Source organism: Nymphalis io, chromosome 19, assembly GCF_905147045.1.
Source record: "Nymphalis io chromosome 19, ilAglIoxx1.1, whole genome shotgun sequence".
Lineage (NCBI taxonomy): Eukaryota > Metazoa > Arthropoda > Insecta > Lepidoptera > Nymphalidae > Nymphalis > Nymphalis io.
Genome location: NC_065906.1, coordinates 7,197,488 through 7,218,998, shown reverse-complemented (window position 1 = coordinate 7,218,998; position 21,511 = coordinate 7,197,488). Strand labels below are relative to the sequence as shown.

Here is a 21,511-nt window from a genome sequence, read left to right as displayed (position 1 = left end):
TAGTAAAATTAACGAAAGTGTTTTGTAAGAGGAAGCTTACTATTTGAAGACGTATGTGAGGTACTTGACATTTTCAATCACGTTTTTTTCTTATTTGTAACATTTCGTTGTTATTACATATATATACTAATATATAACACTAAAGAAATTGCTTGTTCAAAATGGTGCTAGTAAAAATATCTGCTTCATCTAAATTCTATATCAAAGTTATTCTTTAAGTCTCAATGATCAGGTCAAACTGTTCGATTCGATTGAAATGCTGACAGCGTTGACATGAGTCAATTTTAATTGATCAGCTGCTATATTTAAAGTGATTTTAACCGTTGTAACAGACTTTTATTCACACTGACTAACAAAAACCAATTAAATATAAGTTTTCCATCTTTAGAGTTATTTTATTAACCTTGAACCTAATATCAATAGCTTCTAGTTGCCAAGTAAGCATAAGGATGAGAATGAGATGAGAAGACGCGGAGGAGATAAATTGACGTCAAAGTCATGAATAAGCATGGTGCGAATTTATTTGTTTGTTTATCAAACCTGAAAGAAAAAGAAAGATGATGAAAGAAACTCACTCAAACTCAAAGAAAGAAATGTTGAAGGATATCATCAATGGATACCAAAACTCATTCGATGTCATGAAATTTCATAAAATATATCGAGTGGATTCTCGAGTGTACAGGCAGATAAATTATTTTTTTTTGCTCTATAATAAAAAAACTTCTAAAGCCAAGTGTTTGACGTCACAAAGCCCACGTTCTTCGAGGGATTATGTATTCATTTTTATAATAAAATCCAATAGAGGCTTTTTAAGTAAATAATATTGAGGATTTTATAAACGTATAGTTAATAAATTTATATTATACATGCTGTACCGTTGATTATCATGCAGGATATATAAATTTAATTGCAGGTAATTAAAATATGTCTTTATTTGTATAAAAGACTAGTATTTGATTTTCTCACCAGTTCTTATGCGGTTGTATAAATATTTAACTAAAATAAAATGCTTATGAATTGAAGTAAATTTTACTTGAAAAGAGGTAGGTATTAGCTGACATTTTTAACCTAAAGGTCGGCTCCGGGTAGTCGACGCTGTGTTCTCAAATGCTTAATTTCTGTTTATAATTTATCTTATGTTAGGAAAAGGTAGACACGAATCAAAAATAACTTTTTTAAGATATAATAACCATTCTATACCATCACCAGCCTAGGAACTAAATTGTTATGTTCTTTGTGCCTGTAGTTACACTGGATCACTCCCCTTTCAAACCGGAATACAACAATGCTGTATAAAGTATTGCTGTTTAACGATAGAATACGTGATATAGTATAGTATAGCAACAGCCTGTGAATGTCCCGCTGCTGGGCTAAGGCCTCCTCTCCCTTTTTGAGGAGAAGGTTATGAGCTTATTCCACCACGCTGCTCCAATGCGGGTTGATTATTATGTGATAAGTGGGTGGTACCTATCCAGACGGGCTTGTACAAAGCCCTACCACCAAATAAGGCGTCACTTGCGCATCCACCAGTTTTGGAGCAATGTGCCAGCTTCAAGCCTTCTTAAAGAGAGGCGTTCTCCGTTCTAAATAGTATTTTAAATCACTATACTGCGGCACCGTAATAGTTTTGCTATACATATAAATGTATAGATTAGTTGTACGCGGAAGTGTCCGTCATGTCATGTTCACTTTATGTTTATCTTGTAAACGTAAGGTGACGGTTTGTTTGTTTATATCCATTTTAATTTACTTATAATAAAATCATTTGTTATAATGTCAAACGGAATTTGTTGTAAAATATATTTTTTATAAATATGTGAAACCAAATATTGAAGCTGCTGATTGGGTTGGTGTTTAAGATTTTAACGTGAAAAATTTACTATAAAAGTAAACTTCTCATCATACTTTTCTTTTTCTTTTTGGAGAGCTTAGTATTTATAGTCTAGTGTATGCGTCAATTACGTTAATTTTAATGATATTCTAGTGTAAATTTGCTCAATATTAATAAAATATTTATATTTTTTTTTACAAAAACTCCGTGATAGTATTATATTTAATACTCATCATCAACATCATCATTGTTTAGCCATTTGTAGTTCACACCATCGCAGGGTATAGGCGCCATACACCCAAAAAGTGCAAAAAGTCCTGGTTCTCCTCAGTCGGTTCCCGCCGACTTCTTCAGGTGATATGTCCACCTGGTTGGAGAGTTCCCTCCGCCCTCTGCCACTCCAGACTTCAGGATATATTCATTTCTGATGGTCCACATTAATGAATTAATTGTTTCGTTAACCAATGTTACTCGGTCGTGAATCGTCCCACATAGAGTCAGCATTGATTAATTTTCTAAAGATATAAATCATTTTTAATTCAATTATTCTTGTACATGATTCATATTTTTATCGTTTATTAAAGTCCACCCACAAATAAACTCCAGACCACGATGTATATTGTCTGAACTCTATATAAAAATAATATACATTTTTGCGTTAAATAAGGCGGTGTTGAACTGGGTTATTTAGTTTACTACGTTGTTGGTTGCACCTTTATAATAAAAGTTTTTTTCATTTTTTAATAGATAGTAGGAAGGCTAAGCCATAAAACCACCAGATAATGAGCGGTCATTCCCTGATTGCTTAATAATGCCTGTACGCTTTCAACCACGACAATATTAATTGTAATATGAGATTGTAAACCAATGACTTACTTATTAATATTAGGTATATAAGTAAATTAATTATATGTAAGCAAGCACAGGCAAAAACAGCTTAACTGTATTTTAGTATATACATTTTTATAGCTGAGATGGCCCAGTGGTACGAACGCGTGAATCTTAACCGATGATCGTGGGTTCAAATCCGGGCAAGTACTACTGAATTTTCATGTGCTTAATTTGTGATTATAATTCATCTCGTGCTTTACGGTGAAGGAAAACTTCGTGAGGAAACCTGCATGTGTCTGATTTCACTGAAATTCTGCCACATGTGTATTCCATCAACCCGCATTGGAGCAGCGTGGTGGAATAAGCTCGAAACCTTCTCCTCAAAAAAAAAAAGAGAAGAGGAGGCCTTTAGCCCAGCAGTGGGACATTCACAGCTGTTACGGATTACGGATTTTTATACACGCATCAAATATATGTAAAAGGCATAGTTTAACCAAATTTAACTCGGACAAAACCGCAAAGTACCGCCAGTGCACGTGTATTTAATTATTCACTGAACAATACGAGTATATAACATTAAAAATGTTCAACTTGTCATCTCATAGCATCGAGCTTCATTTTTAATCTCAGAGAATCGGAATTACAATTCAACGTGGAAATATTCTTCACCCATTTTTTTTTAGCTAATATTAAAAATATGGACCATTTCGATACATTGAGTAGATTTTTAAGAAGCTTTGCTTAGTCCTATAAATGGAGATACTTTTAGCTTGGTATATAAGCTTTTTTTGAAGACAAGTGTACCAAAACTATTCACGTGATAAATATTATTAATATATCATCATAATGTAATGCATTTGCAGTTCATAAACCGCTGAATGATTACAATTTTAATAATTTAAGATGATTTTAACTATTATATAATTATAACATTTATTTTTATTAGTAATTGTGTTACATTTAAAGGGATTATAGCAAGTGGTGTATCCGCTGTGTGTAAGACATTTAAGTACATTTAACACAATAATTTAATTTATATTTTCATTTTATTATATTAAGTAATGAACACAAATGAAAAATACCTGTGCTTCATTATGGTAGAGTAGAATAATATATCGCTTTTAATCAGATAAACATTTAATGTTTCTTTAAATAACCACAAACAGACGAAATTTAGGTACATTATTGATACAAACATTTATTAATTATATTTATGTAAATTTATATATAATTGTTTATTCATACAGCTTCATTCAACTAGAATTATATTAAAGCTAACAAAAATTCAATGGCTAAATGCCATAATGAAATAAAAAAAATAAAAAATATTTTTATGATTTTTAGGACAAACATACACTTACTGCTATAAATATAATGTCCTCCAGATCTATTTCGGCCACGGTGGCCAATCTCAAGAGAGATTAGCCAACTACGCAGATGATATTATAGTGAACAAATGTGCGCGCAAACGCAGGTGCACTCTCTATTCCCTAACTCTCATAATCCGATGGGACGGCAATCCGACACGACTGGAAAGAGTTAAAGCGCAGGACCAACGGCTTTACGTGCTTTCCGAGGCACGGGAGTGGACACATTTCCAACTTCCAGACTCCGAACTGCTACTGAGAATTTTCTAACAAAAAAACACAGTAGCTTTTTATTGGTCCGACCTGAAATTTGAACCCATGATCTCTCTCCTTAAGTAACTAGACCAACGCAGCAGTCAATATACTATACTTATAAAATGATAAAGGCTTTTATTTTTTAATTAAATAAAGAATGTTAAAAGAATGTTTAAAAATCAATACGAAATAATGCGTGCTGTGGGTCACTGACCGATTTATTGCACATCTTTTTTTTTAATATGGTCAATACTACTGTCAACATATTACTGGGAGAGGTCAACAATGTGTACGTTATTCGATGTCTATTTGTTTAAATCCGGGAAGGATTTAAACAAACATCGAGAACTTAAAACTGTTTTAATAATAGTTAATATTAATAATAACTAATTATAATAAATAATTTATATTAATAACTAACTAAATAATAACTAATCCCTTTAAATGTAATCTTATCCCTTTAAATCCAATTAATAATAAAAATAAATGTTAAAATTTAAGTTACATTAAATTAACTTAACTTAACTTAACGAACAATTATTGCATTTTGGCCTTTAGTTTGAAGTATTAGAATATATTGTATTAAAAAAAAAACAAATAATACAATCTTAAAATCTCATCTACATTCTTTCTAATCTTTGAAGTACAAATATTGAAAAATAATCATGGAAGACAAGAATACTCCTTTTTGAAATCCTGATCGAATTTTGGCTACATTAGCACAAAAGCAGGTGCACTTTCGTAGTCCAATGCGACGGCAACTTAATATGACCGATGGGACTTTAAGCGCAGGACGCCGGGTTTTAGGTGCAGAAGTATAACAATGTAAGTAACACTGATAGCTTCTTGACCAGAAAAAAACCAGTATCGTCTTAAATGGTAAGTGGTCATCATATACATTGAAAGTGTAAACATTAAACTCTTCTTATATTGTCACTATCATATATCCAATGGTCATGTAATTACAATTGTTCATTCACCCTTAAAACCGGAATACAACGACAAACAATATTTTCTCATGTATTAGCAGGTTTCATATATTAAATGATAAAAAATAAATCCTTCACCATTAAAAACTAGTGAGAAGTCCACAGAATGTATCTAAAATCCTTAAGTAAATTTTAATTCGCGAGTTTGAAATGAAGTCTAATATTGATAAATTGATATACAAAAAGAAGAAAACAAAATGATTTATAAGACAAAACGTAAAGTATTTTAGTAGCATTATAATTTCATTTTTAAGATAAATATATAACAAAGTTTATTTATTTAATAATTTTAATTTATGTTCCAATCAGGGCTCTCCATCAACAATTTGATTCCAAGTACAATTTACTAACGAGTTTAAAACAAATTTAACAATTGCAACAATTTGCTTTGATTAGGGTTTTTGCTATTACAGATTTATTTTAAGAATGGTAAGTTAGTTAGTAGTAGTTGGAAAAGTATAACTAACCTTATAATTACGGAATATTTACTTGGAAAGTAAAAGAAAACGTTAATTAAATATAGAATTGAACTATGAATATTTATTTTTTAAAAACCAATTTGGCAATTTCAGTTAAAACTAAATTTGTTTAAATTAAGCTTTATATTTTAAATCTATCTTTTTTTATAAGCTTAATAGCAATGCGTAAAGTGACCCACGGGTCTAAGTTTCCTCATATCTATAATTACACGGACTCACTAACACTTCACAACAATATAAAGTATTAATGATAGAATATCTAGTAAGTGGGTGGTACATCTGTCGACATAGGTGGGCTTGCGTCAAACTCTTTTACCCAAAATATTGCAAGAATAAAAATGCTTACGTAATCATAATGCGTAGGCGGTAGACTTATTTGCGCTAACATCAACGTTTAGCATATCCGCGATAACTTCGATTTTGTGGTCCGTTACTGTATCAATTATGGTCGTTTCCCACACATTATCTTGATCACAAATGTAGGCGTCAGATATAAAACTTATTGTTTCACCGCAAATATGAGACACCTACGTGAAAACTCCATTATACTCGTAAATATATATCATTTTATAGATTTGTAGGACTGTATTTTATTTCTATTATACAACAAATTTAAGGTTTTGAGTCATTTTTGACGGGATATATTATTGTATCAAAGGTAGCACATAGATATATGCTACATAATTTGAAATTTTATTTAATCCTTTACATTATACGATTGTAATTTAGTTAATTTTATGTTTTAATTAAATAACTGTTTGTCTTTATTTATTACCTAAAGTTAAAATTAAGATAAATAAAAATGTTATTCGAAGAAAAATTGTGGAATTTCTAAATGAATGAGTATTTTTTCATACAACGTCACCTCATTTCGTTGGCATCAAACAAGTCAATAAAGGAGTAATCCATTCACATGAAACAAAAGATTTTTTATAAAGCAAGTGTATACATATATGTATAGTCGATATATGTGAGTAGTTAGAACACGTCGGCTGAAATTTTAATACATGTGTTCCCATCAACCTGCATTCGAGCAGCGTAGTGGAATAACCTCCAAGCCAACTGTAAATCAGTGGAGGCCTTAACCCAGCAGAGGTATCTGCAACCCGTACGTTGTTGATATATCTAAGTCACGTACGAAACGATTTGCTTCCTCGTTTCTGATACGCACCGCTAAGATCTGGAATACCCCCTCCCGACCTCCGTTTTTCCCACCACCTACAATATGGGTACCTTCAAGTCTAGAGTGAATAGGCATTATCTAGGCAAGCGCGCTCCATCTTAGACTGTATCATCACTTTCCATCAGGTGTGATAACAGTTAAGCGCTAGCTTATATATTTAAAAAAAAAAGAGGTTTAATGGTTTATTAATTTATCTTTTACATACCTTTTTTAGGTTTTTTTTTATATATGTAGAATAGGAAGACTGACGAGCATATGGGCCACCTGATGGTAAGTGGTCACCAACACCCTTAGACATTGGCATTGTAAAAAATGTCAACCATCGCTTACATAGGCAATGCGGCAACAACCTTGGGACGTAAGATTTTATGTCCCTTGTGCCTGTAATTACACTGGCTCACTCACCCTTTAAACTGGAACACAACAATACCAAGCACTTTTGTTTTGCGTTAGAATATCTGATGAGTGGGTGGTACCCAGAAGAGCTTGCATAAAGCCCTACCACCAGCATTCAACCATTTCGAAATTCAAATAGTAAGATTATAATTAATCGACTTAACTTATATTAAAATAAGTACTGTTAGTCAATATTCGTGAGCAGCCCTGTCATTCATCAATCAGCCAGTCCTAACAAAGGCGACAACGGGAAATAGTATAATGCAAATTTAATAACGTTAATAAAATCTTGCAGCTAATATAGTCGATCAATGTTTCATTCGTTATTGAAAAGTCGTATGATATAAAACCTTTTATAATATTTTTCCTCGTTTAAATAAAATATATAATACGTTGTAATACGTAAAATATTCATTATGTTAATTTTGAATGTATAATATACCAGTAAATCAAAACAATACATCACAATATCAAGTTAGAATCAGAAGTTTTTGCAAAATAATATTTTGTTAATATTATATTCAGTTTATTATTTAAATACATTTTTAAACAAGTTTTAAGGCGAGGTCAAAACAAACAAATGTTTGTAGGCAATTAACACCAATTTATTATATTTAACGCCTATTTGTGTTCTTCTTCAAATTAAACTTAAACTAACGGTATTGATTATAAGTATAATTGTAGTAATTATCAATTGAATTGAATATTAAAAAAAATATATATTTTAATTCGTCTTTTTAAATTAAATGTGGTTTAATTAAAATTTTAGTAATCCATTAATGTTATAAAACTTAACTACCGGCAACAAAAGTTCATAAAAAATAGTAAGGTTAGGTTAAGTATGTAAAAAATACATACATAATTTATAGTCCATAGATACTACTTTGTTACAGCCTGTATAAGTCCCTCAGCTTTGCAAGGGCTTTTTTGTTAAGGAGAAAGCTTTGGAGCTTAATTCGCCACGGTGATCCATTTCAAGTTGGCAGCCATACTCGCCTCGGTATTTCATTCGAAACATGTTGATTTCCTCACGAAGTTTTCCCTTATCTAATCTAAATTATTTGTAGGAAATGATTGATGATCTTTGATTTGTATGTATGAAAAATCTAGACGAAATCATTACGGCGGTGTTTCTAATCAAGTATCAAATATAAGTATTTTTTTATATAAAATAGGTAGGCGGACAAGCATATGGGCCACCTGATGGTAAGTGGTCACCAACGCCCTTAGACAATGGCATTGTAAGAAATGTTAAACATCGCTTACATCGCTAATGCGTTACCAACTTTGGGAACTAAGAAACTATGTCCCTTGTGCCTGTAATTACACTGGCGCACTCACCCTTCAAACTGGAACAAAACAATACCAAGTACTGCTGTTTTGCGGTAGAATATCTGATGAGTGGGTGGTACCTACCCAGAAGTAGGTAAGTAATTAGGAGTAATGGATAATCCACACGTATTCTGAACATTCCAATTTCAAACTAACAATCAATCTAAGCTAATAAAATATAATATATATATTTTTAAAACAATAATCCACGCCACATTCCTATAAGGTGCGATTTAAAAATAAATCCTACTTAATGATTCATAAAAATATCCAAATCATACATGTTCTATGACGTGTCCTAACCGGACACACTCGTAGTTCCACAAGTCCGGTTGTTAAGAAGCGTAAGAAACATAAGTTACACGCTATATTGTCCAGTCAGTCTGAAAGTTTGTTCGTGAGCGCCCGCCTTCGCGCTGAGTTTCCGGACGAACTCGAATCGTTATCATTCGTTACAAAATGTTTGTGAACTATGCAAATTAACTTTATTTAATGTTTTTAATCTGTGCTGTTTTGAGTTGGACTTGTGATTAATTTGCAGTGGGAGTGGAAGTTTTGTTTTTCATTGTGTAAGTTCTTTTTCATTAGTCACATTTTTTTTTAATGACATTTCAAATATAAAACGTAGAACTATTATTAAACAAGTAATAAATTAACACAATTTAAATTTAATTATTTTAGATTAATATTTTAATATTTAATTTATTATTTGTTTCACACCGATAATAAATTAGGTTTATTAAATATTCATATATCGATTCCAATCATATCAAATAATAGAACAGGACGACTTCTATTTAGAACATTTTAATTATTACAAAAATAATTACTTATTATTATAAAAAAATGAATGATTACATTTGAATGCGTTATTTAAATCTGTTTTGAATGCTTCGTCATTATATTTTAAAATTACTTGAATAAGCTAACTTTAAATATTTTAAGATCTGTGACTCGTAGTTCTCTTATTAATATTCAGACTACTCCAGTTAATATATAAAACATTCGGAATAAGATTAGTACTGAATTTCTCTTTTAACATACAATTGACTACATTGAAAGTAGATGTTCTATGTTCTCGTTTCTATTCTCAAAATAAAGATGTCGAAAGACGAACAGCAACAGCGTAAGGCAATAATGTTTATTTAATACGAACCATTAAGAACGAACGATGAATTAATTAGAAATTTGTAACGTAAGGGCTCTAACTGTCAGACGCTTTTATCTCACCGCGTCGTATTCGAATTGAGATTTAAAAGAAATATCTGTTAACACTGACGATACGGTGCATCTGATCTTTCAAAGTTAGCGGGTTCGCTTTCCTAACTAAACTGATTTCTTGCTTATTTGGAACAAGTCCAGTTGTATTCATTTATTTCCTAGTGGTCCAGTTGTTTCGACGAGCGAGTTGTTAGAACTTCTGTTGGCACTGTGAAATTTGTTTGTGTTTTATACTCTTTAGTGAAAAAGAAAAGGTCTTTGTTTGTGCTTTTTATGAATATTTCAAATGACTGCAACTTGAAACATATTTATATTTCACAAAAGGACTTAAGCACTCGTGCATATTTGACAGAATTTCTTTAGCACACCACGTACTCACATTGATCAATAAGGTTTATAGTTCATTAATAAGGAATAGAAAAAATATGTCCGTACTTTAGATTCAATCCGGTATGGACAAATAGGTTGTATAAAAAAACTGTTATTCGCATTATGTATCTCTTAACTATTTTGTTCAGATTAAAGTGATTTAGTAACGGTACAATTATAGCTTTAGTTGTTATAAAAAGTCGAAAATGTTATGTTAAATGGTTGAATAATGAAAGGTAATTCGCCTCGGTTATTTGAAGTTCTAATTAAAAAAGTCGGGCTTTATTGCAAAAAATGTTTACTTCAAGATTAATCGTAATTATATAAATCAGAACCTTATAAACACAGATTGGGTGAAACAAAGTTTACGCAAAATTTCGTAATCATTGGCAACATACAAGCAAATAAACTCACTTTGGCATTTATATTACTAAGGGTTATGACAGTTAATTATTTATTTACTTTTATGCTATAATTCATATATGATTGGGTGAAACTTGAGAAAAGAAAAAATATGTCCGTACTTTAGATTCAATCCGGTATGGACAAATAGGTTGTATAAAAAAACTGTTATTCGCATTATGTATCTCTTAACTATTTTGTTCAGATTAAAGTGATTTAGTAACGGTACAATTATAGCTTTAGTTGTTATAAAAAGTCGAAAATGTTATGTTAAATGGTTGAATAATGAAAGGTAATTCGCCTCGGTTATTTGAAGTTCTAATTAAAAAAGTCGGGCTTTATTGCAAAAAATGTTTACTTCAAGATTAATCGTAATTATATAAATCAGAACCTTATAAACACAGATTGGGTGAAACAAAGTTTACGCAAAATTTCGTAATCATTGGCAACATACAAGCAAATAAACTCACTTTGGCATTTATATTACTAAGGGTTATGACAGTTAATTATTTATTTACTTTTATGCTATAATTCATATATGATTGGGTGAAACTTGAGAAAAGAAAAAATAATTTATCTATTTTTTATAAATCAAATCTATTTTAAAATGTGTTTTTTTTCCCCTATCGAAATAATATTTACATAGAAAATAAATTAACAATTTAATGATAAGCTATCTACGCATATTTATTGACATTTAGATATATTGCCAATACCATGGCAACCGTTAAACCTAAGCTTCGTACATTTAATAATACTGCACCAATATTACCAAATACCGATGTCTACGAGATGTCTCAGGCATTTTTGGATCGTTTCAAGCTTTATCCCTCGAAAACAATTTCCTTTAAAGCATGCTGTGGAATTAGTTTACGAAAATAGCACTGTAACTGACTTATACTCTGATATACTAGAAGTTCGTTTGTTTTACAATTACGAACCGACATCCGTAAACGATTGAGTTTTTTTTAAGGATCTCTTGTGTATATTTCTTTCCTGTTTCTGTACAACGATGGTGAACTATAGCAAAACATCAATACCGTGTTTCGTTTGAATTGTAAACGAGTATCTGCAATTACAGACGCAACTGGAATTATCTATCTTCGATCTCATTGTTAGTAGCGCACTTACAAAAAGAATGGTTTTTATTTCTACAATTAAATAAAACATTTCATTGAATGAAATACACATTTTATACATTCATTCGAATAAATGCATAATTTACGATAGGAATCGAAATGATGACCATTGGCATTGTAAGTGCATATTGCTTGTTTTGTTATTCCACTGTCAACCAAGGCCTACAACTATGTCACAACAATGTCGTTAATTATATCTCATTACAACACAAAAACGTTCAAGTAATAACAGGTATAACTACATCTCCAGTAAACTACGACGAGATATTAAATAATTTAAACAATTTCATTGTCATTTTGACATGATTCTCATACAATTATTAGTTAATAATATATAACTTTGAGCATTGTTTACAAAATAAAATTGTTAAAAATATTATGATTTTTAAATTATACACACATATAGATAAATGGTCATAACCGCCCAAAGACATTGGCACTGTAATATTTACCATCCCTTACAGCGCCAATGCGCCACCAAGATTTGGAACTTTGATATTATGTTCCTTGTGCCTGTAGTTACACTTCTCTCTAAATTCTTCTAACAGCAATACAACATTATTAGGTATCGCTATTTGGTGGTAGAATAAATAGTACCTATCCAGGCGAGCTTGCACAAAGTAATCAAACTGTCTATTTACAAATCATAATGCTATTTCTAAACATATAATTTTTGAAATCAAATTGATGCGTCTTAATCAAGCGCAAGAAATTGAATTACGTACAATGCGTCTAAATGAGATGTAACATGTATGTGTGAATGTATGAAATTTAAATATTGACAATTGATTTGACATTTAGGTTCCTGATTTAGGCTTAGATTGAATCACTTCAGCTTCCAAACCTCGTTCTGACACATTCCACGCACACATATGACGTATATGCAATACTAGTTACCGCTTGCGGCTTCGCCCGCGTGTGACGAGAGGAGGGAGGTATATGGCCTTTTCTGTACCCCTGACAAAGTTTACGCAAAATTTCGTAGTCATTGGCAACATACAAACAAATAAACTCACTTTGATATTTATATTACTAAGGGTTATGACAATTAATTATTTATTTACTTTTATGCTATAATTCAGCTTAGAAGTATGTTATTATAATTGGTACCAAAATGTCATAAGCATAAGTTTGCAGATTAATCGTAGGTACCAGCTAATAGGTATTATGCTTATAAAAGGCTCGCGTATTTTGATGCAAAAATATTTGACACTACTCTCTCATAAATATAGCCTGGATTACAAGTAGGCAATAGCTTAAAGTTTAAAACGAAAAAAAAATCTACGTCCATATGTTTGGATGCACTAATAAAAATATTACTAAAATAATAATTGTATGCTTATTTTTTTATAATTAGTGATTCTTAAACTGTCTCGTTGGTCTAGTGGCTTGATGTAAGGCCGCAGATCCGGAGGTCCTGGGTTCAATTGCCAGGTCGGGCCAATAAAAAGTAATTGGGTTTTTCTGTCAGAAAATTTTCAGTAGCAGTCCAGAGTCTGGAATTTGGAAGTGTGTACACTCCCTTGCCTCGGAAAGCACGTAAAGCTGTTGGTCGGTCGAGTCGGATTGCCGTCCCATCGGATTATGAGAGTAAGGGAATAGAGAGTCACCTGAGTGTGCGCACACACTTGTGCACTATAATATCTCCTGAGTAGTTGGCTAATTCCTCTTTAGATTGTCCGCCATGGCCGAAATCGGTCTGGAGCACATTATTATTATTATTAGATTCTTAAAATTATATGTCAACGAAGTCTCAAATAGTTGTTAGACGTAAATATGTATTTAAGTGATGTTTCAGTGTTCAGCCATTCAGTAGATATAATAACTTTTTAATTTGTTTTCCTGTGTTCCGGTTTTAAGGACGAGTAAGCCAGTATATTTACCGAAACGAGGGCCATAATCTCATTTACCACCAACCATGGTGGCAAATGAGATTGATTGATTGATATGGTTATAAGGAGTAGGGAGTAATTTATATACACTTTATGTTATCCTAGTATATAGTTGAGTTGAATAAGTAATTATTATGGTTATATTGGTTACCATCTTATGGCCAAAAGCATTAATAACATTCCTAAAATAAATTTAAAAAAATGTCTAATTATATTATCATGTATATTTAAACGGGCAAAGTAAAAAAAACGAAACGTGTAAATTCATATATGTTTTCATCAAAGTTTTAATAATAATGGTCGTCCAATGGGAATATACTAATTAACGGTTTACATATAAGTAAGCATATTTACAATTCAAATATAAAATCTGAACAGAACGTATTATCCGTTTGTAAATGTACACAGTTTTACAAGTAACGTTTTTCATAAATATAATAAGATTCCATTTATACGAATGGCCGACCGTTTGTTGACAATCGAATTCATATCCACATCCAATATCACACAACAAAGAAAAGATAACAATGATACTGTAATGGTATAGTTAAGCAACTGTTATTATAAAAGGTCTCGGGTTCAAACTTAGACAGGTGCTTGATTTTTGAGTAACTATGCATTGGACTTGTATATATGGCGGTGCTTATTATTATCATGGCATAAAGGCTAGATGGTTTGTCCCCCTAACCGATTTCGGCCACGGCGGCTATTGTCAAGAGCAACTAGCCAACTGTGCAGGATATATTATAAAAATGCAAAAGTGTGTGCGCCAACACAGCTGCACTCTATTTTGCCTCATTCACGTAAGCTGATGAGACGGCAATCCGACACTACTGGAAAGAGTTCAGGCGCAAGTTTTTTTCGGGACAAAGTAATGCTCATACTTCAAGACTCTCGCTCGCAGCACAATAGGTACCTGTTTTATAATTGAGTCCGCTTAACTTTAATATTTTATTTACAAAATTTTGCTAGAAAATCAAATGTTTTATACAGTTGTAGAATATTATAATACCTTATATGTATGTATATACTAATATTATAAATGCGAAAGTGACTAACGATTTTGATAAAATATGTTATAAAGCAAGTTTGAACCCTAAGGACATAGGCTACATACAACATGCGGGCAAAGCCGTGGGCGAAAACAATGTATATACCTAATTTAATACACCACGGTCGATTAAAATCTTGCTCAATGTATAGGATTCACTGAGATATTCCAGTAGATAGACCTTCAATCTTTAACCGAACATAACGGGTTCAAAAAGTATCTTGTCTTTAAGTGTGAATATATGTGAGTAAGCTACCGTAAATTCCTTTGATGATGATGAAATGATGCGTATGAAAGATGATAGTGTGTATCCATTAACCAGCACTGAACCAGTTTGGTGGTATACACATTGGGTGTGACATTCTCCTGAAGGAAGGTGGGCAAAGCCCTTTTTCAGACCCGCAAGTGTATATATTCTTATACTTACCTATATTTTACTTCGTGGTAGAGCTTTGTGCTAGCCCGTCTGGCTCTCGGTGTCTGCGGTCTTACAAGCGAGCCATTGAATCAATGAAACAGATAAATATATTTTTATTTAAATTATTAATTAAATTTTGGAATAATATACTATTCAAATTGCTAATGACCTCTAGATATGCAGATATTTGTAGGTGCTTGTATCCTCTTTAAATGACCTTTTTGTGGGAGGCAACGTTTGATTTTAATAATATAATAAGCATTTTTAATAGCCGCTATTCATATCCGTAACGTGAAATATTTGAATAATTACAAGACATTTTTCAAATCAATCATATGCTAAATAATTTGACAGCAGTTTCTTCTTCGTATTTGTAGAATTTTTTCTTACGTAAAGTTTGGTTTTCCTGGTAACATTTTCAAACAATTATTTTACCGATAACCAAATTCCGAACGAATAATGATAAAGACGATTTTGTTTTCAAAATTATGTATTAAATCATTTAAAGAGTTATTTTTTTTCATACAGTCAAAAAAAATTTCTTACAATAAAAAAATATTTTAGAGAACTCAAGTTCAATTTCATTTAAGCGAACTTTTATTTATCTTATAGTTAAACCAAATACATAATTAGGAAATAATATTATTATTTTCAAGATTATTTTGCACAAAAAAACAAACTGCTTAATCAACTGGATGAATCAATCGTATAAGGATGTAATTGATGAATGGAAAATCCGAAGAACTTGTTTTTTTCTTTCCATGTTTAATAAACGTAATCTGGGCTAGTCTTTCTTGTTTTTTTTAAATTACTAATATGACTAATTATAAATCCAATCACGGATCTGGGCAAGAACTACTGAATTTTAATTTGATTTGTTATGGAGAAAACATGATGAGGAAACCTGGATGCGTCGGATGAATTTCTAACGTACATCCACAGCTTTGAGGAGTACGTTTCAAAGTATCTCCTCAATAAAAAAAGAAGCACTTGCTTAGCAGTGAGACATTTGCGCACTATTACTGTGTATGTATTCTACGACCAATCAGCAGTAATTACCTTTGTTGTGTTCCGGATTAATTGAATTAACCAGTGTAACTACAGGCACAAAGAACATCTTCCCAATCATTACCAAGTTCGGTGGCGCATCGGCGATGGAAGAAACGGTTAATATGTCGAAATAATTGATCGAAATACGCTCACATAATACAATAAAAAACAATCTATCCGTATAGGTTAAACAATGAAAAAATTTGATAAGTGGATAGGTGTTTGATTTATATTTTAAATTCTCACGTAAGATTTGAGTTTGAGCTCAGGCTGTCTGATTCCAGACGGCATCTCAAATATTATGCCAGTAATATAATACTTTAAGCAGAAAAGAGGAGGCAGCGCCATATCCATTTCCGAGTACTTACTTTGTCTTACTACGGTCCATTACAAATATAAAATTTTGTATTCAGTTACACGCATCTGTCAACAATTGTTTTAATTATTCGTCAGTCATAGGTCGACGATTATCTTTTTTTACTTTGTAATTACTTTTATAAAACTGGAAAGCGTCTTTTTGTTCGAGCTTCACTATTACTAAGCTGATTTCGATGAAAATGTTAGTGGTTAAAATTAGATATTAAACCTGGGATATATGTATATATCCTATTATTATATTGTTACGAAAATAGGAGTTTATATATATAGGCCGCCTCTCCCTTTTGAGGAGAAGGTTTGAAGCTTATTCCACCACCGCCACAAATTAGGTATATGAAAATTCAGTGGTGTATGCCCGGGTTTGAACCCATGACCATCGATTAAGGTTCACGCGTTCTAACCACTACGCCATCTCGGCACTATCCAATATAAGGTGAACTAACTTTTTAAGATTATTCATATTAAAAGGGATCATTTTTAATGCAATGTTTTTATGTCTTTATGTATGTGTGTATGTTTATGATATTAAATTTGATTGATGTGTTATATACACAGTGGACGAACATAGGCTAACGATGAGGAATCCGTTCAAAAATCTAAACACACGTTACATAAGTAAGGTCACAAGCACTTGAGAACTATTTATTTTGCGAGACATATAAATGTGCTATGTATACAATTATGCAAACATCGGATTAAAAATCTTTCTATTTAAAAGAACCGGCAAGGATTATTTTTTGAATTATATATATTAAATATATTATACAATTGATTTTATATATGTAGCAAAAAATAGACGAATACTAACTCATCGGTTTTTATCATAAAGATAACCTTCTATGGTATAATAAAACGTATTTAAACATGTTTTCATTTAAACCACAGAATGTTATCTATAAAATAGCAGAGTTTCATTAAAATCCATTAAGTGATTTCAGCACGAATACGAATATATTAAAAATAGGTCAAGTGCGAGTCGAACTCGTGCACTAAGAATTTAATACGTTGGGCTTAGAATATCTTTTTACTTTATTTATTATATGGTTTTTTCTTAAGAATATTAGCATTTTTACGTTTAAACTACTAAAAATCCTATTAACCCATTTAATTGTACAGCGCAAAACCCCAATTAAGTGTACAGCTTGTGCTAGGAGTGGGGACAAAAATAGCCCAAGGGGTCGGGATCAAACCTGCGACTTTTACATCGCTATGCAGTCCGTACACCATTGCGCTATTGTCGCTTAAAGTTATAATGTCCAAAAATATTTTTATTACTGGATTATAAAACAAAAGTATTTGCAAATTACAGCTTTCTTTAATAAGTAATTTTAGTTATTCGTTACAAGTGAGTCAGGGCAAACCATTTTATAAGTATAGATGGAATATATTGGCCATAGCTGGCTAGCTATTGAGTTTCTAAGGCCTGTGACAGACTGACATACCTCGTAAGCTTCTTAATAGGGTTCCACCCTTTTAATATAGAACCCTAAGAATTGAGTTTTATTATCTAAAATTATCCATTTAAAAAAGCGATTAAGTAAATTATTTTATCGAAAAATACTGCTATTTTTTACTGTTTATATTTTATGTAGATTTATATAGAAATAAAAAAAACTGGTACACTCTATTTTATTACAATTTGTTTTATTACAAATAAAATTGACATGTTATATTATTACAAAAAAAAAAACTTGTCTATAAAGTACTAAAGTAGGTTACGCTTGGAATTTCATTATCATCTTTTAAAATGACATCCGTAAATGTCCCACTATGGGTAAAGGCCTCATATTAAGAGTTTCCTCACGATGTTTTCCTACACCGTACGAGATGAAATGTCAACAATAATAATAATTAAGCAAATGAAAATAAACTTTGTTTGCCCGGATTTGAAGCGGATCATCGCATGAGGCCCACGCGTTCTATCTATATTTAAATTTACATTAATTAATATTTATAATAATATAATTCAACTTTATTACATTTAAAAAAACGCGAGTTGTTTTTAAACAATACTTAAATTGTCAATTAGAGTTTTTATGTTCATGTAGAAATAAAATGACATTGCTTACGAGATATTAACAAAGCGTAAACTTGTTAAATTGCAATGTATTTATTCGATGTAAAAGATATTTACTGGTAGACAAAGAAAAAACTACCACTGGTTTGGAAAATAAAATAACCAGAATTAACCTTAATTGTTATAATTTTCATCAGAAAGAAGAAATTGTATAATATGCATAAACATTTTGTTATTTTTTATATATTTTTGTTATTTTGTTACATTTTGTTTTTTTTCTGGGATCCTATTGTACAACCACATTGCTCTTCACGAGTTGCTTGTACTAATGTTAAAAAAATTACATTATTTAATACTTTTCCGTGATAGATTAAGAAGCAACTGATTATATTTTTATTTCTTTAAAATCCAGTGTAATCCATTCTTATTTGAAAAATATATATCGTAATATCGTATCGTAAAAGCCTGTGAATGTCCCACTGCTGGGCTAAAGCCTCCTCTCCCTTTTTGAGGAGAAGGTATAAAAATGAGTATGACAAAAGTTAATATATAATATTTATAAAATGGGTAGTCAAATAAGCATTAGGAAATACGATAATTTATAATTATAAAACAATATATTACAGAAGTTATCATCGTATTGTATTCAACTTGATAGCTTGACACATTTAATAGTATATAATATTCTCTTAATGTATCATACTAAAAACGGTGTGTTTTGTGCAGTTCTGATAAACATGAGTTTTGCGTGTGATTTTTGCATTTTAGAAAACCGGTATTATTATAAACCGGTTGAATGTAGAAATATGTTTGCACAAACAGAGAACCGCATGTATTATAAAATTCCTCCTATCAATTATTTTCAAAAGCAGTCTTTTATGGTTTTTCCTAATATGCAATTAAGATAACTTTGCGTAACATAGATAATGTATTTTTATTATGATTCACATATCTTTGAATTAATCATTAATTGTTTATCATCGATTGTTAATAAACACGCTCATTATTTTATTATTACACTCCATTTCTATGCTGATTATTATGGATTTGATATTATAGTGCACTAGTGTAAGTTTGCAAATATTTGTGCTCACACAAATATTTGCAAATCTAATATATTCTGATGATGCCGACCAGACATAGTTCAGGCGGAAGACCAACGAACTTATATGCTTCTGGGAGCACAGTACTCTACCAGACCAACGTGTTAGCAACATTATATGCTCACATGATTTATATATAACTTCATAACTTGTGCTCATAATAACAAAGCTTTAATAGCAATATCTGTATTTTTCTTAATAAATAATTAAAATAATGTTTGTGTTTTTGTTTTCCGGTTTGTAATATGAGTGAGCCAGTGGGTGTAGACCCAGGCACAAAAGACAAAATACCCAACGTTGGTGGCGCATTGGCGATGTAAGGAGGTCTTCATATTTCTTACAATGTTAATATCTATGGACGGTGGTGACCACTAATCAATAAGTGGTCTATTCGCCTTCCTACCTAATACAACAATAAAACACTGCAATTGTCTTCTCCATGACGTAGGGTTTCCTCTGTATACATAAAAAAGCTACAAAGCAAATAATTGAATTGGACAGTAATTTTGGAATAAAGTCTCTTATCGCACATTACACTCTGACACTTGAAAATGAGAGCCTGAAATAAGTGTAAGACTTCGAAAAGCATGACACTTTTGCCTTTTTAGTTTGTGTTTTTGTATACAACATCTTCATATGTATATATATTAATGTGGTGTAGACGAGCGACATGCGCGTCAGCTGTAGTAGTAAGTGTTTGTGTTTTTGCATTACTTTCAAAGTTAGAAAAAATATATTTTAATTACGATTTCATTGCTATTCCTTATTTTTTTCATTTAGTTACTATCATGGTGTCAGTTATACACTGACCCCCAAAAAAATCGACCCACCCGTATTTTTTTACTTACAAAGTTGTTATCTTAACTATGCGACGACCTAGGTGGATTGTTTTACTTATGGGACATACATTTAACATTTTATTACCCACTTGATATTGATTTGGAGGAGTTGTAAGTGTTATTGAGGATATTTGGAATATTTTTAAAGTATTGATAAGAAAACATTACTTTGTGCACAAAGTGCATGGTTAGTTTATTTCCAGTTCTTAACGCGGAGTCATCTCGGTTCGATGTTTATTATTGATTAAGTGTATGAAACTTTGTTGAAACAATAATTTTAATAAGTTTAAACATAAAAAATGGATACTACTGAAGCAGAAGCTGCTCAAGTCGTAGCTCTTATTCATGAGGGGTTAAGTCAGCGAAATGTGGCTAGAACACTAAAATTAAGTCGTTCAGCGGTGCGAAGAGTGTACAAACGCTACTTGGAGACTGGGGAGTATCGCCGGAGACCAGGATCTGGCAGGGGGCGTGTCACGAACCCGACCGATGACCGTTTTATTGGTTTGACGTCTTTAAGAAACCGACATCTTTCGGCTGTTGACGTTCAAGGTAGACTCCGAGAAAGTCGTGGAGTGTCTGTGAGTGAAAATACTGTAAGAAGAAGACTTCGAGAGCAAAACTTAACCCCTCACAAGCCAGCAACAGGACCAAAACTCACAGCATCCCATCGACAAGCAAGACTACAATTTGCTAGGCAGCACGTCGATTGGACACTGGACCAATGGGAGACAGTATTGTTCAGTGATGAAAGCCGATTGTCTCTAGTAGGCTCTGATGGACGACGTAACGTCATGCGAAGGCCAGGAGAACGCTTCTCTCAGTGTTGCATTTGAGAAACAGTCCGATTTGTTGGAGGCTCTACAATGTTTTGGGGAGGTATTTCTTTGACGGGACGCACAGAGCTGGTTTTTTTCCGTAATCGTGCTGTTAATGCTGAAACTTACATAACGGACATTCTGGAGCCTC

The 21,511-nt window shown here is 31.8% G+C and overlaps 1 protein-coding gene across 4 annotated transcripts in view; it reads left to right on the top strand.

Moving 5' to 3' along the window:
• Nucleotides 1–21,511, top strand: part of LOC126775947 (hemicentin-1-like) — a 229,835-nt gene that overhangs the window by 180,542 nt on the left and 27,782 nt on the right. For 2 of the 4 annotated variants that reach the window (XM_050498162.1, XM_050498165.1), the window contains exon 1: nt 9,043–9,232. The exons of the other annotated variants lie outside the window; for them this stretch is intronic. The gene's annotated coding sequence lies outside the window, so the exon portion shown is untranslated. Of the gene's footprint in view, nt 1–9,042; nt 9,233–21,511 lie in introns of those variants that run through there. 4 annotated transcript variants of the gene reach the window in all.